Source organism: Musca vetustissima, unplaced genomic scaffold (genome assembly GCF_032173495.1).
Source record: "Musca vetustissima isolate MV318-11 ecotype Yass unplaced genomic scaffold, APGP_CSIRO_Mvet_v1 utg1514, whole genome shotgun sequence".
Taxonomy (NCBI): domain Eukaryota; kingdom Metazoa; phylum Arthropoda; class Insecta; order Diptera; family Muscidae; genus Musca; species Musca vetustissima.
In genome coordinates, this window is record NW_026883157.1 from 67,590 (window position 1) to 84,528 (window position 16,939).

Consider the following 16,939-nt stretch of genomic DNA (forward strand, 5'->3'; position numbering starts at 1 on the left):
TGTAGTGTTGAAAAATTGAGGTTGGAGACATTTCAATTTTATGAAGATAATGACCACAAACACAAGTCCCAGATCATTCGAGAATGGATACTGTATAATTGTCCAAAAGTAATTCCAACACCTCCCCAGTCCCCGGATTTAAATCCTATAAAGAACTTATGGAATATTTTGAAGAAAAATATTAGAAATCACAACATCTAAATATATACCAAAATATAGTACATGCCACAATCGGATCCTCAATTAGTAGTTTTGAGTCGGACCGAATACCTTAAATAAGAGTAGTCACAACACGTGAAACTATGACACCAGACAGGGACAAATGGGATAGCGAAACTCTAGCAAATATGGTCCCATGTAACTTTTGTTACACAGATGGCTCTCAGCTAGCATGAAAGTAGGGACTGAGATTTTTCATTAAAGAACCTAAAGCCGATACGATCCTATATAATGTGTTTAAATAACTCCTGGGAAAATCTTTCCAGGAGTAGCAACAATTTGCTATTGCAAATGGTCGCACATGGTCCACATTTTCATCTCTAAAAATTAAATTTATTCATAATAATAATTATATGAGAAACAGTTTGTTGAAATAAAAAATCCGTGATTAATTTATATGCAGTGGAGTAGAATAGTTACTAAATTCGTTTAAAATCTGCTCAGATATATTTACTTTAATTATCTAGCAAGCCCCTTCTGACATTAGTTCTTTCGTTACTGGTTTTAATTCCGAGGGTAATGCAGCATATCAGAACCGATTTTAAATACACAAATCGAAAGTAAAATATTATTTAATTTTCTGCCTCCTGTGAGGATTGAACTCACGACCCCTGGTTTACAAGACCAGTGCTCTGCCACTGAGCTAAAGAGGCTGCTGGGTTCCCAGCCCCACTATAATAAGATTCCAAATGTTGTTCATGCTAAAGACAAAAATATAAAAGAACGTAGATATTAATGTTGACCTATTTTATTTGATATCTGTTAGATGAGACAAATAGATAAGAACGAATATTGTTCAATTCATATCGAAACATTAATGACATTTCTTTGGAATGATAATAGATAAATTTTGGGAACTTCTTACACAGCCAAACATCCACTGAAATACTTTTTTGAGTTGGTTAAGAAAACAATTGACGGGCATAATGTTTGAATGCTCGATATGTGTATTTTACAGTGGCCGACAAAAGTCTACATACGACCAAGATTTTTGCGATTCTACTAGTCTAGGAACTTTTTGAACAAAAGTAGCTGTGAGTCTCTGTTTGATAGTTCATTTGATTCATAAATGCTAAAAATCTTTAATTTTACACCATACGACTTACAAGCTAATAATAAAAACTTAAATTTTTTTGAACATTATTTAAAAAACAAATGTTCCTAATATTTTGCTTGTCCATCGTGAGCATCTATAACTGTCTGTAGACATCTGGGCATTTAATTTATCAAATTGTCGGTTTCATTTGGCGTTATATTTCGACAATCTTCCTGAAGCTTCTTTTTGGCCATTTGTGAACTTGTTATTGCATGCTTTCGAGTTTTTCTAGCAGGATATTCCAAACGTACTATATTATATTCAAGTCCAGACTTTGGGTGATAGACATAATTGTCGTGGGGCATAATAAAGCAACCAATCTCTTACTACATGAGCGGTCTGTTTGGAGTCGTTATATTGGTAAAATATCCATTGATCATCAATATTTAAAATATCGACCGATGGATTCAGATTTTCCTCTAGAATAGAATAGATTTATAGAAGTACCGATAACTCCATATAAACAATTTTCCCACTCCAGATGATGCGACGGCAACTCAAACCATCACGTTCCCACTAAATGTTGAGAACTCATAGCTGTATAACTATTCTCGAACTTATTGCAATTTTTCCACTAGCTTCTATTCTTTTTGGACACCCTTTATTCTATGCTAATAAAGGGTGTCCAAACTAGAACACAATTTTTAAATTTTACAAAAATTGTTTGAAATGTTTCTCGGGGTGTATGACATGTTGCGCCGTCTTGAAAACACGTGCCTTCCACATTCAATTCTTAATTAAGAAAAAACCTTGTTTACACTTAATGATACGAAACACCATTGACTGTTTGCACTTGACCTACCTCATTTTCATAAAACTGTGTTCTACTTGCAACACCCTAAAATGGGAGTTTGGAACCAGTTGGTGATGACTTCGAAAATTCCTGCGAAGACTTGCCACTTGGTCCGACTTTCACCTTTCCGGTTGTAACGTTCACACTGTCCTCCTTAAAAAGACAAAAAATGCAACTGTCTGCAGGAACGATAGCCTTCTTTCAGCAGATGGCTATCTAGCTGGCCTTTCTGGAAGACCTAATATATAGACCTTAAGTCTTGCCCAGCTGGTACCGTTTATGGCCAATCTCGCCTGCTAGGAAATTATCTTTAGAAGGCGGTCCAGTACCAACCAATGACTCTCAGTTTTTTCCTCATTACGTTTTGGTGTGGTAACCGGGGACGGACGGTTGAACGGATGACTTCTTTGTAACCTCTGGATTACTACTCCCCCCAAAGGTGTTCAAGACCACTTACTACTCTTATGTTCATGGTCCCAAATAAATGATTTTCTCTAAACCGTGGGATTAGTCTATTAAATCATTTGTACCCTTTTGTCATCTGGAACCATTAGTCGAATGTTCGACTTTCGTCTCTTTTGCTGTAAACTTCCCATTCTTCATTCTTAACCGTTGCATACCATGCAGAAAGTTGAACTGTTTGCAGTAACGATGACTTCTATGTCGTTGCTGGTCTAGAAAAATCGTCTTTAGAGTTGCAACTCTCCCAGATACAGCATCGGGATCAGTCTTGTCAATAATGACTACCTTCGAAAGTTGTCACTATCATTCTCGCCCGCCACCGATACTTACGAGGCTGAAGCAACGACAATTCTTTGGGGCATAATGCTGTTCCTCTGTCGGAACATATCCCAGTGAAATGGCATATTTTCCAATTCGGTATAGCGATAGCGAACAACAATAACAGTCGGACCGGCCACATTTTGGAAAAAATGGTTCTTTTAATCAATAAAATCGGATAATCCAAATAATAATAAGCTTTAAATAATAATAAGCTTTTTGTGGATGTTACCAGACGTAGTGGCCCAAATCGTAATTTATATGTAAACGTGAAACTCCTATCTTAAAATTAATGAAATAAAATAACCAATACTTAGGGGAGAGGGGGGCACCTTTGAACACTTTTTGCTTTCAAGCCTTATAACATTTTTTATTTTATAATTTTTGGTGTCTTATAAATTTTAACTAATAGGTACTTATGTAACCTTTAAAATGAGTATACATATGACATACTATAAGCTTGATAAATATATTTTATTACTGTTTTAATCAGCGTTCGAAAATAAACATTATGGTACCGTTCCATAGTGTTCTGTACCGTACCAAGGTGGATAGGTACACTAAAATAACGTACTGTACCGGTACACAAACACTAAAAATATTTTTAGTGTTACTGTTCCGGAGCACAACAAAAATCTTAGCGTACCAACTGCGGTACACTAAAAAATCGTAGTGTACCGACAGCGGTACACTAAAAATCGTAGTGTACCGGCAGTGGTACACTAAAAAATCGTAGTGTACCGACTGCGGTACATTAAAAATCGTTGTGTTCCATTGGTCGGAACACTAAAATTTTTAGTGTACCACTGGTCGGAACACTAAAAATGTTAGTGTTCCACTGGTCGGAACACTAAAAATCGTGGTGTTCCACTGGTCGGAACAATACAAATCGTAGCGTTCCACTTACTTTAACTGTACTGGTAGTGTACCATACACGTCTGTTTGTTTTTGAGGTAAAATGAGATCAAATAATAAAAAAATAAAAATTAATATAACTTTATTTGCAATTACAAAATGTAGGTATTTTGGCCAGTTTTTGTCACAAAATTATACAGCTTTGGATAAAATTTTCATTAATTTACAGAACGAACACGATTTTTCCCATAAAATTAGGAGATCTCCTTGTAAAATGTTAGTATGAAAATTTTTTCTTAAAAAAATTATACCTGCATCTATGATTCATACTTTTAGGAAATTTTAGCAAAAATATTCAAAATTTGGTGATTGGCACACAATCAACATAATTATTACCTGCTTATTCATGAAAAGAAGTGTACAAGTTACGCGGATATGAAAAAAGTGGTTTTATGATTTTGGGATAACTATTTCAAGACCACATACAGGTACCATATAAAAACGGAATTTCATATTTCCGATCAGCGCAATCGATTATAACCCAAAATGCAATTCAATGGAATTTTCAGTTATGAGTTGGCCGTCACTAGACGCCCTTTTTTGTTACAAAATATTTATTATGTTAAACTGTTGATGTTAATATAATATTACTATTTTTTTTAAATAAAATATAAACAAATACAAATTTAACCAGTGAGCGGAGCAGTATAGTCGGACGGGGCCGACCATACGATACCCTACACAACTACCACTGAACTCAAATTTTCTACGGATGTGTATTCCGAGCCTGGGCAATATTTCGTGATATTTGCACACTCTTGCCCGATTAGAGGTAAACAGCACATCTTCCACACACTGACATATTTTCCGAATATTACGAGTATTCAGTACAGTTATTGTCCAGATTCCCTTCACCGTGGGTTGTGTTGTTGTAGATCGACTCGAAAATAACACAAAAAATTAAGTTTTCGGTCCACTTCATTCCAAAATTATTATCTGATCATCACCGAAAATTAAAGGCGTTGTCCTTGACCATAACTGGAACCTCATGAAACATTTCAAAGCGATCAGCGCTATGTTCGGCTCTCTAGAGTGATAATGGATTACTAAATAACATACAAATACGGAGATACCTGTAAATATTTAGGTGTAACTCCCACATCAGAGCACATGCGACAATATAATTGGTCTTAATTTAAAGGTCAACCACTCCTCTTGGATATAATATCAATTTTTCGGGTCTATGTCCATCAGGGGTAAATATATACGCTATAGAATACAAATTTTGTAATTTTTCACACAAAACCATTTGACCCGCTAAATATTGACCGATCTTTATCAAAACAGGCATGCTTATTTTTTGGCCCGACTCCCTTCTCCATGCAAAATTATGTTCGGGTCATTATTGCGGCCTGTGGAGCGACCAGAAAAACCGACAAAAATTTAGTATTTGGTCCATTTCATCCCCTAAATATTAACCGATCTTTCCCAAAAACAATAGGGGTCTTCATTGGCCAGAACCCATCCTACAAGCAAAATTTCGTGAAGATTGGTCCATAACTGTGGCCTGTATCGTGTTTACAAATTATAATGGACAGACGGACGGACGGACACACATGTCTAGATCGACTCAGCTAGTCGAGATATGACGATCGGTATACTTAAAGGTGGGTCTAGGACCAATATTTCGCGGCGTTACAAACTTTTGGGGCTGCACAAAGCTATAATACCCTGACAACATAGTTGTGTAGGGTATAAAAAGATATTGTATTTATTAAATATATTGAAAAGCAATAAAAATATAAATTTTATTCATACAAAAATAAAAGATAAATGCATCATTTTGTTTTCCGACAAATGGAACACTATAATTTTAAGTGTTCCGCCAAGTGGATCACTACGATTTTTAGTGTTCCGCCAAATGGAACACTACGATTTTTAGTGTTCCGACCGCGGTACGCTACAATTTTTTAGTGTTCCGACCGCGGTACACTACGATTTTTTAGTGTTCCGACCGCGGTACACTACGATTTTTAGTGCTCCGACCGCGGTACACTACGATTTTTAGTGCTCCGACAGCGGTACACTACGAATTTCGTTGTGCTCCGGAACAGTAACACTAAAATATTTTTTAATGTTTGTGTACCGGAACACTAACGCTAAAATTTTTTTTAGTGTTTGTGTGCCTGGTACGGTACACTACGATAGTGTACCGTTTTTTTGCGAACACTGGTTTTAATGGACGAACTCAAAGTGTTCAAAACTGCCCCCCCAGGGGGGCACCTTTGAACAGGGGTTGGCATCTTTGAACGACATGGTTTTTTACAGTGTTTATGTTCAAATATGTATGTATTTTATTCATACATATCAGAAATGCATTAATTCATTAAAAAATATATTAAAAATTTTCAAAATTTAAAAAATTTAGATCAAAAGTTATTAAAACATAAAATGACTTAAAAACAAAAATTAATATGGTGAAAAATACAGTTAATTTCGTAAACATATTAGCCCATTTGAAATTTTGAGAAATCGAAGCCAAATGTTAAAAACTCCTTTTTTTACTCGAGTTTAATGGGCATGTTCAAAGGTGCCCCACCCATGGCATTTTACGGAAATTTAAAATAACTTTTTTTGTAATAAATATATATGAAAGAAATTACATTAGTTATGTTTGAAATGATTGTTGGAATGCAAAAAATTTGTTTGACGAAAGAAAACTATCACAGAATTCTTCATGCGCCCTTACAACCAAATGAATAAAAGTTTACAATTACACTGAGAAAACATGGTCACCCATGCACAATTTTTCGACAACTGAAAAAGCAAGCCAAAGTGGTTTACGCATATAGAGAACAAGATTGCCATATACAAAAATGTGGTTGCGGGTCGGAAAAATATTAAACCAAGATTTTATGAGCGCTGTTCAAAGGTGCCCCACGTTCAAAGGTGCCCCCCTCTCCCCTATATAAATATAATAAAAAAATAATTATTGTTAAACAAAAGCAATTACAACTTAACGGTTAAATGTCAATTTCCTCCTGGAATATCAAGTTACATATTGCTTCAGAAATTGTTTTGCTTATTTGGATAGTCATCGTGAGATTTTTAGACAATGGGACGCCACGCAAGGATTGCCGAGAGAAAATTAATTCTTCACCCTGTTGAACTAGGAGAATAGGAAATAACGGAAATACTGAATATTACTCGATCTGAAATGTAACCCGGAAACAATTCCAAGAATTTTGGGTAGGTGAATACCACCAAAAACCAGAAAATTCGATTGGAGTTCGCTCAGAAACACGAAAAAAAGGATATTGCAAATCTCTAGTTTTTGTTGGTGATAGCCAATGTAACATGTTTGAATCGGATGAACCAAGTATGGTATGGCGCAGGGCGAATAAAGCCGAGCAGCTTAAACACACATTGCCGACCGTAAAGCACGGAGGAGGCTCTGTAATGGCATGGAGCTGCTGTTTTTATTGAAGATTCTAGAAGATAATTTGAAATGTTGTGCTGAAAAATTGGGATTGAGGACAATATTTCAATATTATCATTATAATTACTCCAAACACAAGTCCCAGATCGTTCGAGAACGGATGCTTTATAATTGTCCAAAAGTGATTCGAACTTATGGAATATTTTGGAGTAAAATATTAGAAGCCAAACATTTAAAGCAATACTTGGGTACCAAAGACCACCATCAAGAAACCCGTGGCACCGATGGTTTTGGTGCAGGCACACGCTTCAGTAGAGATAAAGAAGGAAACCTGGTGACAGATACAGACATTGTGTTGAGGATCTGGAAGGAGCATTTTGGAAAGCTTCTGGTATCAAATAGTAGCGGTGGAGGGGATACCCCAGAACTAATAATAGATAATGAGGTCAGAATAGCAATCAATCGGCTCAAGAAAAATAAAACAGCAGGTGCCGATGGGTTACCAGCTGAACTATTCAAGACTGGTGGTCAGATGCTGGTCAGGAGTACAATTTGGCTAGAGAAATGTTTGCCCAATGATTGGAACCTGAGCATTCTGTGTCCCGTGCACAAAAAAGGAGACAAGACGATATCTACCAACTATAGAGGAATAAGTCACCTTCCCATCGTATATAAAGTGCTATCCAGCGTACTGTGTGAATGACTGAACCCAATGATCAATGACATTATTGGACCATACCAATGCGGCTTCTGACCTGGCAAATCCACCATTGACCAGATTTTCACTCTGCGCCAAATCCTGGAAAAGACCCACGAAAAACACATTAACATATTCCACCCATTCGTCGACTATAAAACTACATTCGACAGTCCTATCCGTTCAGAGGTGTTTAAAGCGATTTCTGCGTTCGACATTCCTGCAGGATAACATTAACTGACACAAGATCAGCAGTTAAAGTCGGAAAGGACCTCTCGGAGTCAAATGATAATTTGTGACCTTTTTAACATCCTGCTGGAAAAGGTCATACGAGAAGCAAAGGTGTATAGAAATGACACTCTGTACACCAAACAACACATATTACTCGCCTACGCCGATGACATCTACATAATGGGTCGAACAGCCACCTTTGAATAAATTGGGATGTAGTCTGCCAAAGGCAGTAAAAGCCGAGAGAACCAAGGTGATGGTATCAACGCGCAAGACGTCCAGTAGACTCGGACCAACTTTGGAACTTGAGAACTGCAGCTTCGAGGTAGTCAAAGATTTTATATACCTTGGTATCGTCATAAATAAAACTAATAACATCAGCTATTCTCGGACATCGGCATTGTTAGATGTATCGAGCTGCGTGGGTAGGTCATGTTGTGAGAATGGGTGAATATGCCCCAGCTCAAAAGGCATACAAAATCGAACCAGCTGAAGGATCACGCAGAAGAGGAAGGCCACGAATTAGATGAAAAGATTGAGTGGAAGACAAACTTGCCGAACATGGGCTTTCAAATTGGAAAAACTGCGCAAAAGACCGACGCACCTGGTTTTTTTTAAGATCGGAACGAAAGTTTTGTCACAAGCCAACTATGTTAGTAACATCTCAAGCATACCATGTCTGAAATTGCTTTACAAATAAAATGGGGGAAAGTTCAGACACTCTGGTATTATAAATTGTTTTCTTGGATACTCTCCTTTGGTTTAACAATCATTTTTTTATATTGAATTAACATAAATAATATTTATTTTATTGGATTAATTTTAATCTAAGACGTTCATATTCACATATAAAATATAATACAATTTTAATTAATTTATCAACACGCATTTATGCCATTTTTATAATAAAAAAAAAACCCCAAGTGGATATTTTTTGGCTGTGAGTCACTGTATGTTCCTGCAGTCAGAACAAAATGTGGCCTAATATATGTACCAGGGATGCGAAATGAAATTATTCAAATTGTACTGGCTTTCAATATAATGTGTACTTTTTCAGTCCGATTGTACTTTTTATACATTTTTTAATAAAAAATGTATTGTTACTATCAATTAATAAAAACTTGCATAAACCATTAAGAAAGGAGGAAAGTCGGACGGGGCCGACTATATGATACCCTTCACCACTATGGGTATGTTAAAAATATGCATCTTAACAGAAGGGTCATTAACATGAAATTGGATGAACTAAAATATGTAAAACGTTATCATTCGTTTGTTACAATGGGTCACAATTATGTAAATCGATTTAAAGCAAATATCAATCGGGCACCCGTGGAATATTTGGAGCCCAATTAACACGAAGTCAGTCAAAAATATATATGGGCTACATCTGTACATCTACACACAATTACGTCATTCTATTCTGAAAAAATTTTAACGAAACATGTTAAAGGTTAGGTTAGACTAATTTATGCATGTTTTGTTCCTAATGGATATATATTGGGTTCCTACTTAAAATCTGGACGGATTCCAATAAAACTTGACACACGTTTTGTGCGAATCTGCCTAACATTGAGTCTTTGTTGCTCCATTTATTTAAAATCGGAAGAAAAATATAAATAAATAAATAAATAAATAAGAAAAATATATATGGGTGTTATATATAAATCCCAAGTGGTTTCAGCAAAACTTGATACATGTAGCTATGTCAAATTAAAATTAAATCGGGAGAAAATATATATGGGAGCTATATCTAAATCTGAACCGATTTTCACGAAAATTAACACACATCATTCTAGACTCAATTCAGTACGCTATGCCAATTTTTGTGTAAATCGAAAGACCACCATTTATATTAAATCGGTCGAAAACGTGTATGTGAGCTATATCTAAATCTGAACCGATTTTCCCCAATTTCAATAACGGTCGTCCTTGGGCCTTTGTTTACAATTTAACATGGACAGACCGGCGGACGGACATGTATAAATCGACTTAAAAAGTGATTCTATGCATATTCTCAAAAGGAAATATGGGTCTACCTCGTTTCCTTTTGCCTGTTACAAACATATGCACAAAGACATAATACCCTGTACCACAGTGTGGTGAAGGGTATAACAACATACATATGTACATAAGATGAACACCTAAAAATTAACAAAAAGGTACATAAAAATGCATTTGTTCTACGTACTTATACATAAGTCTTATATATAAAATGATCAATTATGTAAAACTTTTTGCAGCATTTTCTTATGTATCGTTAGCAGCATGACTTCAACAAATCCTTCGTGTATATAAGATTTGAAGCAGTCGAAATCTTTAGTCTGTTCCTTTCTTTGATTTTAATTATATTTTCATACGAAAATACCTTTCCACATTTGATAGTTTCATCCTCAGACTGCATTTCTAAATTGACATTACTTGTAATTTTTAGTACATATTGTTAGAACAGAAATAACAGTTTGTAAAAAGGGGGGTTTTTTATGTGAAAATAATTTGATACAATTTAGAAATAGTGCTAAATAAGTCATTGGGGTGCTATTGTACTTTTGACTTCCAAATAGTGCTAAAATTCGTACAATTGTACCATCCCTGATATGTACACTCAGTTACCAGTTTCACCAATATTTGGGTGTTAAGAAATCTCTGGCGTTCTATACCATATTTACATTAGTTGTCTTGTTTACATTGTTCCGAACTCCATCATGTCTTATGTTCCCAGCAAGTTCACCAACTGAATGTAGGGTATTTTTCATGTCATAAATAATCATAACAAAAACAAACAAATATTTACATTAATTTTAACTTAATTAATGTATTTGTATTTAAGCCAAACAATTAAGTTATAATAATTTAATTTAAATGAATTCCATAATCGTTTTCCGATCATTAATCCATTTTAGATAATTATTGTTAATTTATGGCCTTTCTTTGTTCAGCACTCAAATGAAGCTGTTGCTGTTGTTGTCGTTCTTGTTGTTGTCTTCGTTCAACCATAAAGATCATTGTCTGAATTTCTCCACACCTCTCTCACTCTCCGTCACACTCTTTCTCAACATTTCTCAGTGGCTGAACAAAATCCTTTGTGTCTCCTTATGAAATGCACTCTCCTCTTTCTTTTGTTGTTTTGTTTATCACAATTCTAGCCGTTAGTTTTGCTCTCAATTATCAACAATAAAAGAACACGACAAGTACTCTCAGTCTCTCTATCTCCCCGTGGAACATTGTGGAAAATAATAACAAATTGTTGAAAACAGCCACCGCTGACGATGATGCGATGTTGATGATCTCTTTTGTTATGTTGTTTACTCTTGTTTGTCTATCTGCCTGTCTGTTTGTTGGTCTGTATGTTTCGTTATTTGTAACCCGTTGTTGGTTGAATTGGTTTGAAATTTAATTTTGTTCGGTGTGCGCTACCTACCTTGCATTGCAGCAGGGAATTCAAAACAAATGAAACAGCAGTGACGACAACAACAACAGCAGCAGAAGCATGGTCAAACCAACGGCAATAAAACACATGAACTCTGGCTTGTTAAAGAGCACGAGAATGAACGAGCAAAACAAATACAAAACGTAAATTCGACTACCCACTGGTAAAAAAAACACTTCGAGCCATATAATTTTTGTTGAATATCAATGTGTTAAATTAGGAAATTATAGAAAAACACATTTTCGCGTATCAGATGGAGTGTGTTTAAATTTGTTAATCCCGTTGCAACACCTCAAAATATTCGGGAATATTTAATAGAGAAAATATATTGTTGATTAGAATAAAATCCTATTTACGATTAAGTTTTGAAATTTTGCACATACACTGCTGTTGATCCGTGGATGTTTTGTATTGAAAATTAAATGTATATGTCCACGTTCTGGTATTGTCATATAGTTTTCCCCCTTAATTTTGGGGAGTTTGGACACGTTTTTCGACCAAGTTGACTGTAGTTTCGATTTTGGATTCTCATTAGGTAAAAAAAAAATCTCCCTATAAAATGTTCTCAGTATTGACCCATGTTTTCCAAGCGAATTGTCTGTTAATAGTGGTTCCTATTTGTCACCTAATATGAAAATTTCCTATGAAAATTTGTCAACATCGCTCTGGGGTTTAGAGTGACCCTCATATATCGTTGCCCCCAATCACTCGGGTAATAAAACTATCGTGTTAAAACTACTAATATCGGTTCGTGATTATTTTAGATCCATGTTTTGGCGCCACATGGTAGAAGCTATAAAAATATCGACATGGAAAAATCAAGCAACGTTTTACTTGTTAGATATTTCAATGGCACATTTTCGATCGAACAAAAAGTCTTTAATTTCGCATTCCGGAACAAAATAACTACCATCAAATGATGCATACATTTTGAAACCCGATTTTAGGCGTGTTTTTTCTTATTTGTTGAACCAAATTTTTAAAGGTGTGAGCATGCACCAACTGATTAGTGCAATTTGTATAGAGAAATGCATGCCCAATGATTGGAACCTCAGCATCCTGTGTCCTGTACACAAAACAAAAGGAGGCAAGACGATATGTGCCAACTATATAGGAATTAGCTGCATTCCCATCGCTTATAAAGTGCGATTCCTCATGCTGTGTAAACAAGTCAATGGCATTGGTAAGGTCCAATAATAGTATTTATTGGCCCTTACCAATGCGGCATCAGATCTGGAGAATCCACCATACACCAGATTAAATAGATTTTCACACTACGTAAATGCATGGAAAAGACGCACGAAAAATACATCGACACATTTCACCTATTTGTCGACTATAAAGCCGCATTCGAAAGCCCTGTCTCCGTCTCCGACCAACTGTGGAACTTAAGAACTACAGCTTCGAGGTAGTCAAAGATTTTATATGCCGCCATAAATAAAACTAATGACATCAGTTTTGAAATTCAGAGCAGGATAGTGTTGACCAACGGATGCTACTTTGGTCTAAGTAAGCAGTTCAGAAATCACACTCTACAAAACGCTGATACTACCCGTGCTGTTATATGGATCTGAAGCATGGGTACTTTCACAAGCAGATGAGTCAGCTCTTGGAGTGTTTGAGAGAAAAATTCTCCGAAAGATCTATGGGCCGATCGTTGAGGTGAATATCGCCGTCGAATGAACCATGAGTTGTTCTCGGACATCGGCATTGTAAGACGTATCGAGCTGCAGCGACTATGTTGGGTCATGTTATGAGGCCAAGAATTAGATGGAAACATGGTCTTTCAAATTTGAAAAATATGTTGGTTAGGCATTGGCACATCGTTTTATATCTGCTAACAAATTTTCTATCTGATTAAGGTTCTGTGACTGGGGCCGTGACATTATGTTGCTGGTATGTTTAGGACCATTATCCTGTTGAAATGTCATTTTAATGGGTATTTCCTATCTGGAATTTTTTGACTATTTTTTAGGATATTAACATACACAGGTTCTATCCATTCTACCATTAATCATTTGGATGGACATTACGCCATAATATGAAAAACAGGCCTAAACTTTTGTGTTTAGGGGACGTCGAACATACCGTCTGGAGCCTGTTCCACCATATATGTAACACAATTTGGTTTCATCCCTCCATAATATGTTACGTCATTTTTCGCTAGTGGACAGCCTACATGTGATTTTTCAAAACTTGGCATGCTTCCTTGCTAAAGGGAACCTTTCTAGGACTTTTGCTTTTCTGTAATGCAGCACAAGTTGTCTTACCTTGTATTATTGAACCATGCTAGTACTTGAAAATTAGTTTACGTTCAGGATAAAAATTCTTTCCTTAGCCCTTTATCACTTATACTAGTTTTCCTAAATCGGAATCCTCCTTAAAGTATATTATTTGTACCATAAATATCTGGTTTTATGTGCACCTTTATTCTACACATAAAAATGTTAGCACGGCGGAACCTACCGTATTTCTGTTATCCAACAATTCTTTCATGAAACCTAAGCTACGTTGTATTTAAAATTACAATTCACCTTGCTCAAAACCACTTGATATGTCTTGCTCGTTGTGTGCCTGCCCATCTGCTATTTTTTTACCACTGGGCTATTCAAAGCTTACACACGATTAACCGCCAAATGAACGAACCAAACAACCAACCAAGCAACCCAAACACCAAATCAAACCATCACTCTCTTTTGTGCACTCACACCAAACTCAAGCCAGCCAACCAACCAAAAATGAACGAACCCCGTTCGACTGTCAGGCCCATTGTCGATGAGACACAAACAGCAACCAACAGCCATTCATCCGCACGTCCAGTCAGACAGTCATATATCGTCATTAAAGCGAACTAATCCACTTTTTTGTCGTTTGTCCGACACCGTTTGTACACCGTACCCGAGTACGAGTTTTATTGTCGGTTGTGTGTGAATTCCGTCGAATACACGACGAGAGAGATACGCTACAAAAAAAACAGTGACAGCAACAACAACAACCAAGAAGAAATACAAAAACACACAGCATTTTGAAATGTATGTATGAATGTCGGTCGGTCGGTTTGCTATGGCTGTGTTTTAATGAATTGTTGTTGTTGTGTTATGTGTTAGTGTAGTTGTTGTTGTCGTACGTACACCTTTTCTTCATCTTCTTCGCTATTCTGTTTTGGTTTTTCGAATGTTTTGTTGTTGGGTATCTTGTACGTGTGCGTGCCATGGCCGTATCGGTGTTTGGTTTGTTTGAGAGTGTGCGCGCCTTGTTGTATGGCCGCGCGTGAATGTGTGTGTGCGTGCGTGTATCAGTGTTTGTTTTACTTACGGTTTCCCCGTTTACAATTCAATTTCGTAGAATTATTTTGATTATTGTTGTAGTTTTGAGATACATTTTCAAAAAAAAGAAAGACAAATTAAAATTAAAATAGAAAAAGAAACGAAACGAAAGAATGTGAAAAGAAGACTCAGCAAAAACAAATGAAAATCTCAAAAACAAAACAAAGAAAATACAGAATAAAATTACAAAATATAATTACAGCAACAACAACAGCAATAAACAAATATGCTAGGCTGTTTGTTGTGCATCAGCCTTTTTTCGATTGTTAACCGGTGTTGTTTTTCTTTTGTTGTAGTTGTTGTTGTTTTATGAAAAAAAAAAACAACCGGTGGTGGCATCTTTGAGATACAAAAAGTTTTTACCAAGCCAAATGTCGTTCAATAAATGTTAAAAAATCCTATGTGTGGAAACATCTTGAAAATAAGATAAATTAATTTAAAATAAGTATAATTATTGCATTGTTTTGTATAAAAAATATACCTTGTAAATTTTGTGCATCTACCTACCAATCTACCCCAAAAATTGTGTCAGTGAGTAATCATCTTGTGTTGCGTTTGCGTGTTCCAAGGCAATGTTGCAATTTTTTCGTTTGTTTGCCCAGCAACTCACTCGTGCCAGATGTCACGTAAAGTCATAGCCACTCTGAATAATGTTTACATTATGTTTGCAAATTCATTACTGAGCTGGAAAAATTATATCTCACCTTCCTTGACTACAAATAGGGTACTGCATTCAATTACCCACCGTTGATTAATTAGTGAAAGCGTTTAAGTGTCTTGTGGAATATTTTAATATTACAACAAAAAAGAAAATACAAAAAAAAATAATTTGATGTAAAGTGTAACAATCGCATGAGTAAAATGTACATATGTTCAACGAACATAACGAATTATCCTAAGCTTCAAAATAATTTTAACAAATGTTATACCTACCTCCGATTATGAGATGGAAAACAGATTGCTACTTTAAAAGAATACAAATTTGCAACATGGCTATGTACATATGCGAAACTTTATTGTGTATATGGCAAATATTAATCCGATAAAGGGAAATTTTATGTCAACCTGACAGACTTTACTTGACCGTAAATAAGTGATAAGAAATATTCATTAAAAGACATAAAATTTGAAGGTTACTGTATCACTCTTTGTTTCAATGAATAATCGGTATACTTAATCCACAAGTGCATCAACGAGGACCAGCCAGGTCCTTCAAAATGGTTTGCGCATGTGTAGTTACATCAAAAAAGTAAAAATCGCGTTAAGTTGGGTCGGGCCGAAAAATGTTACCCTCTACCTGTATGGGGGCAATGTCATCGTAAATTGTAAACTACAGACAAGGCGGAGACATGTCTCTTCACTAGAAAGACAAAATAGGACAGTACGAAGAACTCATCTTTCGAAACAAAGTGATAACTATATCAAAAGCATATCTGAGGTTATTCTAGACAGAAAACTTAAATGGAAAGACCACATACAGGAACGGGTAGGTAATACCCACAGATGCTGGCCCTTGTACAGAAGATTTTTGGCTCTAAATGGGGGTTTGAACCAAAGATGATACATTGAATCTATGTGAGCGTTATTAGACCAATCCTAATATATTCTATGGTAGCCTGGTGGACTGCAAAAAATTTATGTAAAATCATTACAGAAAGTCAAGTCAAGAGAACATACTGCCTTGGCATATGTGAGGCAATGCGGACAACATCAACTTTGGAGACAATATTGTATATACATCCAATTGACATCCAAATAAAATGTGAAAGGGCCGACGCAGCTTTAATACTTAAAGCAAGTAACGTGTGGATTGACACTGGACACAATAGACCACACTAAAGTATAGTACACCCCAAAATCGGATCCTCAATTAGTAGTTTTGACTCGGACCGAATAACTGAAATTAGAGTAGTTACAACATGGCCGACCTACCTACAATAGATGTAAACAATGCCAAACAATTTAGTGCAACGTGTTTAGGATGGGCAACGGAAACCCACAAAATTCTTTGGAATAGCAAGGGGCTGGAAAAACGCAAACATTTTATGGGGAGATCCAAACGAGGATAAAACA

At 35.9% G+C, this 16,939-nt stretch overlaps 1 non-coding gene across 1 annotated transcript; it reads right to left on the reverse strand.

Moving 5' to 3' along the window:
* Window positions 1-800: 800 nt before the first annotated feature.
* On the reverse strand, window positions 801-872 carry Trnat-ugu (transfer RNA threonine (anticodon UGU)). Its single transcript has one exon. It is a non-coding gene; the product is annotated as a tRNA-Thr (tRNA).
* Window positions 873-16,939: the final 16,067 nt, after the last annotated feature.